This window comes from Haemorhous mexicanus, chromosome 1, assembly GCF_027477595.1.
Source record: "Haemorhous mexicanus isolate bHaeMex1 chromosome 1, bHaeMex1.pri, whole genome shotgun sequence".
In the NCBI taxonomy this organism is placed as follows: Eukaryota; Metazoa; Chordata; class Aves; order Passeriformes; family Fringillidae; genus Haemorhous; species Haemorhous mexicanus.
In genome coordinates, this window is record NC_082341.1 from 92,164,970 (window position 1) to 92,179,505 (window position 14,536).

Below are 14,536 nucleotides of genomic sequence, written 5' to 3' on the forward strand. Positions count from 1 at the left end.
ATGAATAGTTAGTATAATACACTAAAAAATTAAACCCCAAGATAGATGAAGATAATGGGGCATTTTTGAAACTCTCTGAAAAATGCCAGGGAAGACTTGGAACTGTTTCGCTATTATCTTGCGGTTAAGCTTACAGCAGAAAGAACTTCCCAGTTCTCTCATGAACTTGCTTTACCTAATGCTTATTTGACAAAAACTTCAGTGTAGGTCTATGGCTAACACAACACCATAAAAAAAAAATTCTTGAGATTTTAGAGTCTGAAAGCACACACATAAAAATGGCTACAACCATGAAGTGAGAAATGACATTTTAGACAACTTTAATAATGCATTGCTCTTGACTTACATGGCTTATCAGTTGGTAGCATGACAAAATATTAGTGTGTTAGGGGATCTTGATTTTAATTTTCATTAGGAAGAAAAATGAACCAAGATAATGTTAATGAAGCCAGCTCTGGGTTTCCCACCTGAATGTCAGCATTGTTTCACATCTAAGAATTGATGCATTTATTCTAAGAACTTATTGCAATTTGGGAGGGAACAGCAAGATAGGTATGGAACAGCTACTGTCTGGAGAATCACTCAAGGTATTTAATGATCCTGTTGATTTTCACTGTTCTAATAAACTGTAAATAATATAATTTTTGGCTCTTCTGAAATGAGACAGGTAAAGCTTGTACAGTATGTAGCTGTTACATTGCATTTGATTTAGGCAAAAGAACTATACAAGGAAAATTTGTGAGGCCAGGTACAAAGTTTATAATCACAGAAGACATTAAAGAGCCATTTCAGTGCTCTCCTACTTCCTTTAATTTTTATGCCTGAGGAGCATATCCATAACAGCCTTATCTTTCTGAGCTTAATACCAGCCTGGAGACTGCACTCCCTGCTGAAAGCAAAGAGATTTATTTCTCTGATTCCTAACTCAATGTTTATTTCTTCCTTCTCTGTACCTCTTAGGTCTTCTTTAACTTGATCATTTTAGATGCCTAGGCTTCTGCAGGATCAGTTAGACTTCTCTACCTATTGCAGTTTCTTTGCATCTTTTGTCATAAAAATTAGAGACTCACAACGAAGTATGTTGAAATTTCAAACTTCAAATACAGCAAAAACCACTTTTGCCCCTTATCAAAATTGAAAAACTTACTAGGTCAGATCAAGTTACTTGTTTCTTGATAGCTGGTGAGACCTTCAGACCTCTTTTCCCATGTTTCCACATGAATCAGCATTTCAGAAATTTTATGTTGATTTACTTTCTCACTCTAAACAAAGCTCAGGAATTTGGAAATCACATATATTTTAAATGAAAACAATGCATACTGAAATATAATGTCATCAAGCTGCGTTATATCTCACATGCTTTCACCAACTTCTTTTCATTATAACAAAATGATAACAATTTTTTTTTTTGTAGAGGCTCCTTTCTAACTTTAAAAGTAGGAATAGTTTTTAATATAGCTTTGCCAGGGTTTCTAACCCTGGACCCTAGATCCAGACAGCATTTCTTCTGTGGACCTACAATGGTCATTGGTGTTACTGCACAATGAGTTGTACATGATGGAAATCACTACATTTGTCTCGCTAATTAATCCCTCTTTTCACTTTCAATCACTTTAGATTCAGTCTGGTTTTTGCATAATATCGTTAAAACCAAAGTCCTACTTAAAAAAAAAGAACACAGAAATCTATGCCTTATTGACAGCCAGCACGACTTAGCTTGCTCGGTGTCAGATTTGAAGCTACATTTGGACACTTATGTGCCAAGCTAGCCTTTCAGAAATAGCTAAATACCGAACCACTCTAATCAAACTGTCAAAACACTACACAAGAGCACTTTCTAGACCCATTCAGTAAAAATTCCTTTCTAGCTTGTTGATTACTTAATGTGTATAGCAATCATACAGGTATTCCAAAAGTTCAAAACACATGCCTGAGCAAAGGGAAAAACAAGAAAAAAACTATTTGGAAGGAAGACATCTCCAGGTGTCTGCATTCTTCTCCAGGAATACAGCACATCTGCAGAAGTGAGACAGAGTGGGGGTGACTTCAAGAAAACATGGCACTAAGTGGAAGGATTAATCTTCTTCAAACTTCCTTTGCCTCTGTTCTTACTGATGTAAACTCTCCTGGCCTGTCATTTGCAGGAGGATTAAGTTGATATTCCTGTTTTGAATCACGCTACTGGAAGATGTTTGACCTCCTTCTGTGTAAAAGTTGATGGATCATTTTTAACAAATCTGCTTCCAACTGGGCTACACAATAAGGGTGCAAGGGAATGAAACCTGGGGGTAAGCAGAGAGGGTACTACAGCATATGGAAACTTTGTATAAAACTTATGATGTTAACATGACTTCTTTCACCTAAGGAGAACCTATAAACTTACCTATTTTCTCAGCCTACAAATTCCTTGGTATTTCCCTGGGGATGGCTGAATGGTTCAATTCAAAGGATTTTTTTAATTCTTGTAACTCTAATCTTCATCATTATTCCTAATTCCTCAGTACGAAACTAGAAATATTGATGATCTAATACGTTTTACAGAGCAGCACACAGCCTTCTTTATGGCACTTACATCATTATGTAATATATTATAAAGCAACTTGCATGTTGTAAAACTCATTAAAAAGATATATTTTTTCTCTTAGCTTGAGTTCACGATGGCCAAAATTGAGGTGGAAAGCTATTAAAGTTCCAGAAATCCTAGCAGTACACGTTCCTTTCAAATGTTCTTTTCTGCCCTCTTGCTTGGTGTTTTCTGTCACATTTTCAGTATTTCTGATGTGGGTCTATTGAGAGGTAATTTCTCAGCACGGCAGCTGAAGTAAGACTCCTATGGGATTAGTAACCCAACCTTATAAATTGTTACCTGGTTTCTGTCATTTACGCTGATTTGGTCAGGACAGTTGCTAACTGAATGAAAGTGGTGTAAACCAAAGTGAAAGAAGAATGATACTGATATATAATATAAAAAAATAAATTAAACTTTTGTCATAATGACTGGATAGATTTTAAAACCTGTCAGTGCTTTATTGACAGTGAGTTACTAGGCACTTAGTCTGGGAAAGCTCCAGAAAAAGGTAGTATGTTGAGCATATTTAAAATTAATTTAGTGTTTTTAGGCTCTTACCGTTTTCAGCACTTCTCAGGTTCCTCTGTCTGCTACTTTCTTGTATGCTGTCTATGCACATCTCGTGCTGACTTTGTGGGATTTTTTGGCTGCAAAAGTAGACAATTACCAGGGCACATGCTTAGTGCTCTAGTGGCTGGGAAAATTAGGGACTGTCATTACATTGAAATACCAGCAGGAATACAGTTCAGTTCTCTTCCCATTGAAACTAGTTGATTTCAGAAGAGCTGTGTTTCAGACGCAGACTAATTTGTTCTGCTGAAAATGGCCACCCCGCCAACAGCATCCTACTTCACTTGTAATTTAAGAACCAGCACAGCCTGTCAAGCCTAGCAGCATGGAGGCATATCCTGCTTTTGCAAGAGTGGAGCAGACGGTGTTAGCTGAGAGCAGCAGCTCCCTGTTCTCTGTGCTGGTCAGGCCAAATTGTAATACCCTTGCTCATACAGGAAACACCAAAATGTTACTGTTGTGTCTTCAGCTTGAATTGGAGATAAGCAGAAGTTAAAAGACAAGCTGTGTTGCACAATTAATTTACATACTTTCTCAGTCATTTTTTAATGAGGTTACTGAAGAGATCTAGTCTTCACCTGAGCATGTAAACACCCTATCATTCACTACCTGAATACTCCAAGTTCCTACAACCTTTGGATAGGAAGCAAAACTGAGGTGAGTCTTTTCACTTGCCCAAGCCTTTGCTGTTGAGATTAATTTCTTACTGACAGTCAGAAAAAAAACATAAACTCCAGGTATTCAGAGAAGAGCAAAAGCCCAGGTAAAAAGCATGTCTTTACGTAGGATTCCCCTTGGTGGACAGGGAGATAAATGAAGAAACATATTGCAGCATATTTAGAACAGGAGTGTTGTTTCTGCTTTCTGGGAAATATCACTGCTGATTAAAAGCAATGCAGCTGCTTGGAGAGCGAAATAGATCCAATAAACTACAGGCCATACCCTCTCAGTGCTAATTAAGGTGTTAATTAAGAAATGTTATCTTGAGGAGGTGTAATTGAGGGAAGGAATTCTTCACACATTTTTGTGTAAGAGTAAGCCAGGGATAAGAGATGGTAGTATTTTCAGTCCTGAGATTTTAATGAGAAGATGGATGCTATTTCTTGCTTTAACTAACCACCCTGCATAGAGAGCCATTTCATTAAAAAAAACAATAACCATCTCCACCTATTGATACATGAAGTCCAGTCTTTGTGACTGTAAGGAGAAGAAGGGGTACTTTTATGATTTTTCTCACTGCCTGGTTTATATCAGTCAAAATGAATTTTGGGACTGTGGTGGATCTCCCCTAAAGCTGTCTCAGCAGGAAAGGTGTTTTGGTGGTTCTCAGTCACCCTACATCATCATGAAGCAGCAAAAAGCCACTTCACCTCAAAAGACAAGTGAGTACAAAGGAGACATCTTATGCTTCCTTTCATGTTCTGCTAAACCTGACAGATAGGAAACCTGTGGATTTGAAGAGGTGGGATAAATGATCTGTTGCGAGCTTTCACAACTAATACTAACTTTCTTAATTTGTCATCTAAAATTATGATTCTGGTCTGAATTGTATCCCCATATATAATGGATATACACATAATAAAAATGGTAGAAAGACCACTGTTCAGGTGAGGGATGGGGCGTGATGAGCAAAAACAGAAAGATCACACTAAACACCTGTAATTCCCCTTGCCTAAAAAATAGAAACTGGCTCACACAGTTTGTCTTTTTTATTTTTATGGGTTTTTTTTCTCTGCAGTACTCTAATCCATGTCAATCTCCAGTAACTCCACTGCAGCTGAGTCAAACAAGACTTATGCGGCGCAACTGAAGCTACAAAACTTTTCAAACACAATTTTTATACAGATATAATGGCTTTAGGATGCCTGCAAAGAGGCTGCTCAGTTGGAGTTGAGCTCAAGCCAGTGAGTCAGCCCTGCTCCCTGGCATTGGTGCCTATTCCAAGACCCTGAGATAGGACACAGTTCCTTTTCAGACGTGACCCATCTGCAGACACCTTCATTTTGGATTCGCTGGAAGGATGGGAATTGCTTCTTCTAGCCTCCTTATCCTTTGTGGGACCACTGCTCTGCTGAGATGCCTGTTTAGGAATCAGGTATCTCCCAGCCTGTGGTTTGCTCCACACAGGCCTGTGTCAGGCTGACAAGCCTTTTTTTAAATTTTTTTTTTTCCTCTTGACATAGGCTTGGAAGCTGGCCGTTTCCAATTATTTATTTATTTATTTGTTATTTATTTATTTACTTACTTACTTATTTATTGAACTGTGAATGGCCTTCTCCTGTTTATTTCCCAGCTCCTGTCAGCACGCCCTTAGCTGCGAGCCACCCTGCCGCCCAGGAGAAGTTTCTCCTCCCTCTGTGCCCCTCTTCCTCAAGAATCCTCCGCTGTTCGGCAGTTCATTAAGAACAAGGGTAAAAGCTCGCCGTGCTTTCTCCGGACGACAGGAAAGGCCGGAGGAAATGCCACTAAAGGACTTTTTTTCCTCTCGCCGTGGGGCCGGCGCGTCGCCGCCGTCCCCGCCATGGCCGCCCCTCGCCCGCTGCACCGCGGGCGGCCTGTAGGGGGTGCAAGAGCTCCACTGAAGCCGCGCCGTCCCCTCAGGGCAGCCCCCGCCCGGAGCCGGCCTCCATCGCCCCGCGGAGCCCGGCGACCCCCGGGCCCGGCCCTGGCAGCGAGCAGCGCTCCGGCACGGGTCGGGCCGGCGGCAGCCGCCGTCCTAAACCCGAAGGTGCAAGTGAGACCTCAAAGGAGAGCGAGCCGCTGCTCACTCCCCGCGGCTCTGTGCGACCCCAACCCCCGCACGGCCAGGGTCGCTTCGGCGGGGTGCGGGAAAGGGGGATCTGCCCCGGGAAGGAGTGGCAAACTAGTTTCTTCCCCGGGAAAAAGTGATGAAGGGTGTGTTGACCATACAGGGGTAATAAAAAAAAAAAAAAAAAAAAAAAAAAAAAAAAAAAAAAAAAAAGGAAAAAATAAAGAAAAAAAAAAAGGAAGCGAAAAAGGGGAAAAAAAGGCAATGTATGTATAGATGTGTGTGTGTGTGTGTGTAAATATATATAATGAGAAAGCACATTTAATGAGGATTTTGTTTGTAATTATAATTTCAGCTAGTATTTTCTTTTATCTGGGCGATCCTATGAAAAATGTCTATCCCTCTTTTTTTTCCCTTTTTGTTTTCCTTTTTCCCCCCTTGTGTATTACCATTGCTATTGCTGTGTTTTTAAGCAGTGGTACATTTCAGTGTGGAACCCCGTGCTGCCTTAATGCCGCTGAGGAGCCCGCTCCGCCTAAGTGATTGTCACTCAAATTAGTCCCATTGTTTTGTGATATATAAGTCGCCTTCTATACTGCCTGGATTAGTCAGTTCAATGGCAGTGACAAACATGGATTGTTTGTTGTCAGAGAGGGGATTCTCACATGGGAAAACACATGTACATCCAGTCGGGACACATGCATTTCTCACCAGAGGGAGAGGGGGAGAGATTTAGCAAACTGGTATTTATTGCTTGTTCTTGCATGCGTGTTTTGTGCGTTGGGTATCACAGCTTGACAACAGGAAATAAAGTATTGAAGAAGTGTTTGGGCAAGTAAAGATGGGGCTCTCAAAGGATTAACAGAGCTCCTCTGCAGTTAAAAGTATGAACTGATTATTTATAGCTCTGAATTTTGTAACACTGAAATTAGGGTTAAGCCTGAAAACAACAGGTACAAAAGGGAAGATCCAAATCTGTGCAGCCTGAGTTGGCAACGTTTAAAGGGAACTAAAGCCAACGGAAGCTGTGTGAGGCACTTGAAAAAATCATTTTGTTCCCACAGAAATGCAAAAGCATCAGGGGAGAAAATTAATTCAATACTTGTATTGCATGATACAATGTCAAATATTTAGGAAGAAGGTTAAGAAACATTATATGAAGAAGACTTCCCCAATTAAACATATTTAACAAAACTGATAATCTTATGATGGTATATAATAGTAATTTTCTTAAATATTTTCAGTCTAAAAAAAAGATTGTTTGCACTGTGCTAGCTTTAATATTTGCTATGATCTAAAGTGTAATTTTTTCTCTGAAGTAAATGAATTTCATAATGTGTATCAATCCACTCTACTTAGAAAAAGAAAAAAAAATCCTAACAAAAACCCAGTTGATTTCTCCTCACTGTTATTAGTAACTTTATTCCAGAAGAAAATTATGTATTCGGAAAAACTGCCAGAAATTAGTTTTCTCTAGGTAAGCAAAGCTGGAAGAGTCACCTCTGCAAATCTGTAGTGCCTTCAGTTTCTCCAAGATTCCTGTTGAAAAATTAAGTAAAAAAAAAACCCAGTTTTTTTTCCCCTCTCAGAACAAGGGGGATCTTACTTTAACATTAAAAGTGGCCTCAGAAACTTAGGTTAAATGCTCTGTTATCTCTCTCACAGAAAATGGAATTTCACAAACCTGATCAGACCAAAACCTAGGTGAATAGTCCAAATAAATTTTCCCCAGGGCTTCAACACATTTTTTCTTATTTTTCTTTTTTCAAAACTTTCCTGTATTCTCTTCTTTAATAATACTTTCAAAAAGCCCCATCTGTTTAAATCTAGCATATTTTCATACACTAGAAAACAAATGCATTTGCTGTGGTCATTTGTATAAAAAAACCAGATAACAAATCAGTAAAATAAAAACCAAATCACTATATACTCTGTTTCTTTGGGTTTTCAAAACTATGCAAAACCACTGGAATTTAATTTTGTTTTCCTCTTGATTGCAAATCCATTACAGAATTTTTCTTCCCCTTCCTAGGTAAATAAGAAATTTGATCCATTTATCAACATGAGGATGAGGCAAGGAATAAAAACAGGGATGGAGTTCTTGGGTCTGTCTATTTGAATCAACAGGACTGCTGCAGTAATAATTAGGGCTTTTGCACACACATGTTACCTGTGACAGTTCCGTGGAATGTTCTGTGCATTAGTATATATAGCCACAGTCTCAGTTGGATCAAGAGTCAGTTTCTTTATTGGTTTTGTGTGGGAGAAATGCTGCTTTCAAATGCATGGTTTTTCTTACATCCCAGAATTTTATCTGTAGTTTTTGGTTTTTTTTTTTTTTTTTCCTCGAAGTTAGAATTGATCCCCATGTGCATAATTTCATTTTTAATTTTTCCTCAGAAGCTGCAATAAAGAACATTCAAATCTTATTTATTAAAATCAGTTACCTCATGATAAAACTTTTTTTTTGACAAGGCAACACAGGCTTTTCTCTAGGAACTACTCATGTTAATGACATTGGCTTCAGAGAGGAAAATACTTCAGGATGAATCATGAAATTATTAATGATTTACTAGATGAAAACATACCAAAATACTTTTTTTTTTTTAAACTTGCAACTTCTATTCTGTTGTGGGATTTTTTCTTGCTTTGCATTGAACTTGTGAGCAGAAAACATTAGGGGGAATTTCATCTTGATTAAAGATTGACGTGCATAACTCTTCATGCAATGAAAATATGCCCCTTGGAGCAATGGCACTCGACCTTTAACAATCGAAGGGCCATTTAAAATCACAAGAGGCACACAAGTCAAAAATACAAAACCGCGTGTGACCATTTTATGAAAAATTATGAATGAATGCATTCATCAAAAACAGTTAAGGAAATCCTGAAGGCACTGTGCAATTTGTGTCTTAGGGCAAAGTAATTGATTGTGTAGGTTGTATGTTTTTACAAGGAGGAAAAAAGAAACTTTACATACGTAAATGGAAGGAAATGGTGAAAGATATCAACCAACAGGTTTGCAGAATAGCTGAAAAGAAACAGGACCGAGCTAGCATGTCATACGATTTCTCACTCAGACCCATGATAAAAGCTCTATATAGGCCTCTGAAGAATGAATTCCATAGGTCGAGTACCACTGCCATTAAAGACTGTAGGTGCTGAGATTGTTTTTATTTCTTTACTGTTCCTTTTGAAGTTATTCAGTGTGTAAATATCAAGTAACATTTTTAATGCTGTGGTGATAGATTCTGTTTTTTACAGTGTATTTTGCAACTAGGACAGCCTCTCCATTGCTGAATGCAGATTTGGCTGTAGGGAAAGGCAAAACTCCCTTCTTTGATTGTATTCAGTTATCTAACCTGAAAATCGCAGCTGCATATTCTGCATTGGTTCCATACGGTAAATTCCCATTTGATTTCCAGAGAAAATCAGTGCAAAGGCTGAGTCAAGGATTGCAATAGCAATCCACAGAGGGAAAGAAATTCTTCCTGTATATGCTGCTGCTGCAGGCTGCTACACCAGGTTGTCAGTTCAGACGCACAGAGCCAAATTCAGCCTTGCACTATCTTTTTTCAGACCTTTTTGAACTCAGTGACACTATGGAGGGTAAAAAATTTGGTTTTTACTTACTAGGAAGCTGTTTAATGTGAGATGTATGGCAAAAAAGTACCAGCTATGAAATGTAAATGCAGAAAAATGGCATGACTGTTTAACTCCTTGTTACTTTGCAATCCTATGGACAAAAATTGGAGCTGACATTTCTCTTTGATCTGGTTTACCCATCTCGCTCTGCTGCTATCAGCGGTGTGTGACAGCAGCAGACATTAGCTAGGAAAGAGGGAATAGGGAAGAAAGAAATGTAATCCTCCCCATGGCCTTCATGGGAGAATAGTGTATTAGAGCCAGACGTTGCTCTTTTAGGTGGACTTAAAAGACAATGCCCTTCTCCCAGCAACTATGTGCATGCCAGGATATTGGGGAACTCAGTCAAATAGATTCATTTATTTGAAAAATTAATAAATCAAGGCAAAAAGAAGACAAATTTGAAAAAGTTGAATACACCTTAATCCATGCTGAAAACTTGATGTTTTGTTTCATTCTGCTTAAATTATGTAATAGAAATCAGGGTGTGCATCTTGTCCATGAGAATATCTTCCTCTTGAGTTTTGCCTTATTTTTGGTCTCTGTATCAGAGAAGGGCAATGAAGCAACTTTTCTCCTTTCCCAGAGGAATGGAGAAACTTGCCTCTAGTAGACACTATTCCTTTCAGCTTCAAGGGGTGGTAGCTGAAATGTATAATGGTAAGTATTGATAAAATTGTGAGTAACTGGGAGCGGGCTGGATGGAGAGCAGCTTTCAGCATTTTAGTACCATGTTTTCAGGGCACCTAAAGAAGCTATCAGAAAGCAGATTTAAACCACCTACACAAAAAAGAATGTTTTGGACTCTTTAACTAGAGAGTATAAAAACCAGTGAATGCACTCAAGAAACGTGAATCCATTAATGTTAGAAACTGTCCAGACTTTCTTAACTTCTGCCAAGTGCCTATTACCCTTAGTTGGAGAAAATATTTTTTACCAACTGGCTGATCAATATGGTGGTTCTGATGCTCCTTTTGTGATTTCAGCATTTTCAGTATGAGTTACTCAAAATTTAATTTCCCAGATTCAAATTCATTATGCTTTCCCTAAGGGTCTACTTGTGTTAATAGTTCAAGAAAGGAAATACACTAATTTATATTTCTAATGTATATTTAATTTAAAAAATGTTTATGTTAACATAGCTGTGCTGCTACTCTGCTGATCATAGCTTAGGCATGGTTTCTAATACAGAACATTGTATCCCAAATACTGTAAATTGTTTATCTAATTCTGGTCTATTTTTTTTCTGCTATTCCCCATTTTAATTTTTCTTACATCTTAAAAATATTGGAAAATATTGGAAGAACTAAAATAATACTTGCCATTTTAAATTACAAATACTTTTCTCTATTGTGCCATTATTTCTAGCTTGTTACTTTGTCTGCTTTACTAAAGTCAAGCCCTATATTTGGTTGGTTGGTGAATCAAGAAGGAAAAAGAGACAATAAACTTCTTGCTCTTATAAGAATTGTAGCTGTTTCTTCCAGTGATCTTTGTAATCAAGGGCACAGAGAAGATCAAGGCACTGAATACATTCTTGCCTCACTCTTTTACTGGTAAAATTAGCCTTCAGGAATCCCAGGCCCCTGAGGATACTGGGGAGAGTCTGGAGAAAGAAAACCTTACCCTTTGTAAAGGATCAACTTAAGTACACTAAATAAACTGGACATAAACAGACCTGTGGGACCCAATATGATGCTTCCACAAATGCTGAGGGAGCTGTCTGATATCATCATGAGGCTTCTTTTGATTATCTTTGAGAGGCTATAGGCATTTGGGGAGTTCCCTGACAACTGACAGAGCAAATGTCATCCTTTTCTTCAGGAATGGCAAGAAGGAGGTTCTAGAAAACTAGAGACCAGTCAACCTTGCTGATTGTGTGCAATGTGATGCAGAAATAATTCTGGAAAGTGTTTCTGGACATAAGGAGGACAAGATATGATTGGAAGTAGTTAGCCTGGCTTTAGGAAGGGGTACTCATGCTTTATGAACACAATAGCCTTCTGTAACTACATGACTGGCTTGGCAGAAAGTGGTGGCTGTGCAGCTCCCAGTGTTGCCATCTCTGACTTCTTCACTGACAATGTGATACAGAACAGTGTGATAAAAGGACATCTGATAAAAGGTGGAGGGGTGGTGGTCACATGCATGAAGGCCAGCTAGAGTCTCATTGCTAGTTCTTTATTCCAGAGGTTGCTCATAAGGCTAGTGCTGTACAACATAGTCACTAATAACCAGGATGATGGGATGGAGTGCACCCGTGGCAGATTTACATGAAAAGTGGTTGATACACCAAGTGGCTGCGCTGCCATTAAGTGGGATCTTGAGAGGTTGCTGAAATGGGCCAGTGGGAATCTCCAGACATGAATGAATGAAAATAAATGCCAAGCCTTACCCCTGGGGAGGAATGAAATTCCAGGCACCCCCATGAACAGGCTGGGGTCTGGCTGACTGGAAAGCAGCTTTGCAGAAAAGCCTGCAAGGCTCCTGGTGGACGCTGAGTAGAATATGCGCGACAAATTTTCCCTTGGGGCAGACGGCCAGCGGTAGCCATCCTGCATTAGAGCTTCACCAGCAGGTTAAAGGGGTGATTCTTCTCCTCAGCCATGCTAAGAGCATATCTGGACTTTTGTGTCCAAGTCAAGGATGTCCAGTGAAAGGGAGACTTGGGCATGCAGGAGCAAGGCCACTTGGGTGGGTTACAAAGATGCTGAAGAGATTGTAGCCTCTGACATATGGGAGGCTAAGAGAGATGGGATCACTTAGGCTAGGAAAGGGAATGTTCAGAAGCAAATCTTACTAATGTGTGATAGAAAGGAGCAAAGAAAATAGAGTCAGACTCTTCTCAACGGTATCCCCTAAAAGCTGAGAGGTGATAGGCACAAACTGAAACACAGAAAATTCTACTTAAATGTAATATGAAAAAAAAAATCACTGTAATGGGGATTGTTCACTTGACCAGACTGTCCAGCACTTCCCCAGATGGGGAAGTGCTCATCCTTGGATATTCTAAAAATGAAGCTGGTCACAATCCTGTTTTAGCTGACCTAGCTTTTTGAAGTGGTGTTGAACTAGATGATTTCCAGAAGTCCTTTCAAATCCTAAAGCTTCTGTGGTTCTGCGAGAATAGGCAGCTATACCCACTTGAGAAGTAGCTTCAATGAAGTGCTACGTGGGAAAACAAGGAGTGTTATGTGTGCTACTCAGGAGAGTATTGCACACGGTTGTGATGACTAGGGGCCACAACAGGACATCTACAGTAACAGAGGTTTTGCTTGGTGGTGTGCCATACTACATGGACATGTCATATTTTGGCACTGCCCCTCCCTGGTGTGTACGTAACATGGATATAACCAACACAGATTTCAGAAGTCCAAAAATGCCAGTGGGAGATTGTTGTTCAGTGACCTGTATCTAGAAAAGATTCCAGGTCTAGCCTCAAGACTTTGATCTGGAAGTACATACAGAACTGCAGCTGAAAAAATCTGGTGGGGGTTAACAGAGAGCTTACCAGTGCTGGGTCTAGTTAGTCAAGTCTGGATGCATGAGTGAAAAAAATGCATCCAAAGGGGATGGGAGGCAGTGGCAAACAGAATCATGTGTCAAGGAGCACAGTGTATAGCTGCAGTAGTGGGAGTTGCATCCTGAGAAGCAACTGATCCAGACAGTGGAGTGTTTGAATGGCAAAACTGAGGCAAAACCTCAAAAATATGCTCTTTCAATATTTTAAGAGGGAAGCAGTGAACAAATATATGGGTATGTCAATGCAATCAATTCTAATATCCTCATCTTAAAGGGTGCCCTGAATTGGAGAGAAGACCCACAGCAATTATTTGAGGCCCAGGAGGAGACATTTTACTACAAGAACATTAAAGATCATTCTGCTTATTGTATTAAGAATGTCAGAGGTGGTTTGATCTCACTGTAAAAGTAATGTCAGGAGAGATAGTGTAGGATACTAAAGGCTCTTTAATCTAGTAGAGAGAGACATAATTAGAACCAATGACTGGAGGCTGAGGCAAGGCAGAGTCATCTGAGAAATCAAGTGCACAATTTCACAGTAGGTCTGAGAAGCCCTTGAAACAGATTATTGGAGAGGTGGCTTTTCCTTCTCATGGCATCTTCAGTTCAGGACTAGATGTCTTTCTGGGAGATGTTTCTCTAAGCTATTGGGCTTCCTACAGTGAAAACAAGATAAAAGGCAGGCTCGTTATTAGTCAGGAGGTCAGTTTTGCCTGATATTGGATGCCCTACTGGGGAATGAAGCTCTCTATCCCATTATTGATTGTGTGAAATTCTTTAAGATTAACTGGATGGTACAGCAAAATGAATGCTTTTGTCCTTAAAATCTATGGTTTACATTAGAGAGTGAAAGAACTCTTCACTGGGTATTTCTAACCCTAACTGTCCTGCCCTGCTCTGCTCAAACAGCTGTAAGGCAAAATCGCAGCCACCAGCTCTATGGCCTCATCTGGTGTGTTCAAACAACAAGGGTTGTGCGTGTTAAACGTATTCTAAATATTGTATAAACTGAGTTTAGAAATGCAGAACTCAAAGAGCAGTTCCAAGGTACTTCAGAATAGTGTATAATGCTTACATAAAGATGATAGAACTATTATACTCGCTCTAAAAATGAATCCATTTTAATGCAAGACGTCAACAGGTTAATATTTTATAGCATAAATACTGGCAGAGGATCCCTGCATTCTTCTCTACTTACATTTTCATGAGCTCAGTAAACTGAAACAATAATCTTAATAATAATGAAAAATAAGACTAAATTACAAGTTGCAGAGGCTATTGTCAATTTTACAAATCCAACAATAGCCTGCAGGGTTCCAGGTTTGTTTCTAGCTGCTCAGGAAGCTTGTGTGATTTGCTCACACATTTTTTCTTATACCCCAGAGCTGTGCATCTGCTGGAGTCAGGGATCTAATATTCTCTTTGAACTTCCTTAGCATCCTAGTGCATGCTGTGATCTATAATTAGTGCGTGCACACAGA

The 14,536-nt window shown here is 39.4% G+C and overlaps 1 long non-coding RNA gene across 3 annotated transcripts in view; it reads left to right on the plus strand.

The window, feature by feature from the left end:
• The window catches only part of LOC132332161 (uncharacterized), a 31,441-nt gene extending 20,459 nt beyond the window's left edge, over nucleotides 1–10,982 (plus strand). For all 3 annotated transcript variants that reach the window (XR_009487804.1, XR_009487806.1, XR_009487807.1), the window contains one exon: nucleotides 5,433–10,982. This is a non-coding gene — a long non-coding RNA (uncharacterized LOC132332161). The remainder of the gene's footprint in view (nucleotides 1–5,432) is intronic.
• Nucleotides 10,983–14,536: the final 3,554 nt, after the last annotated feature.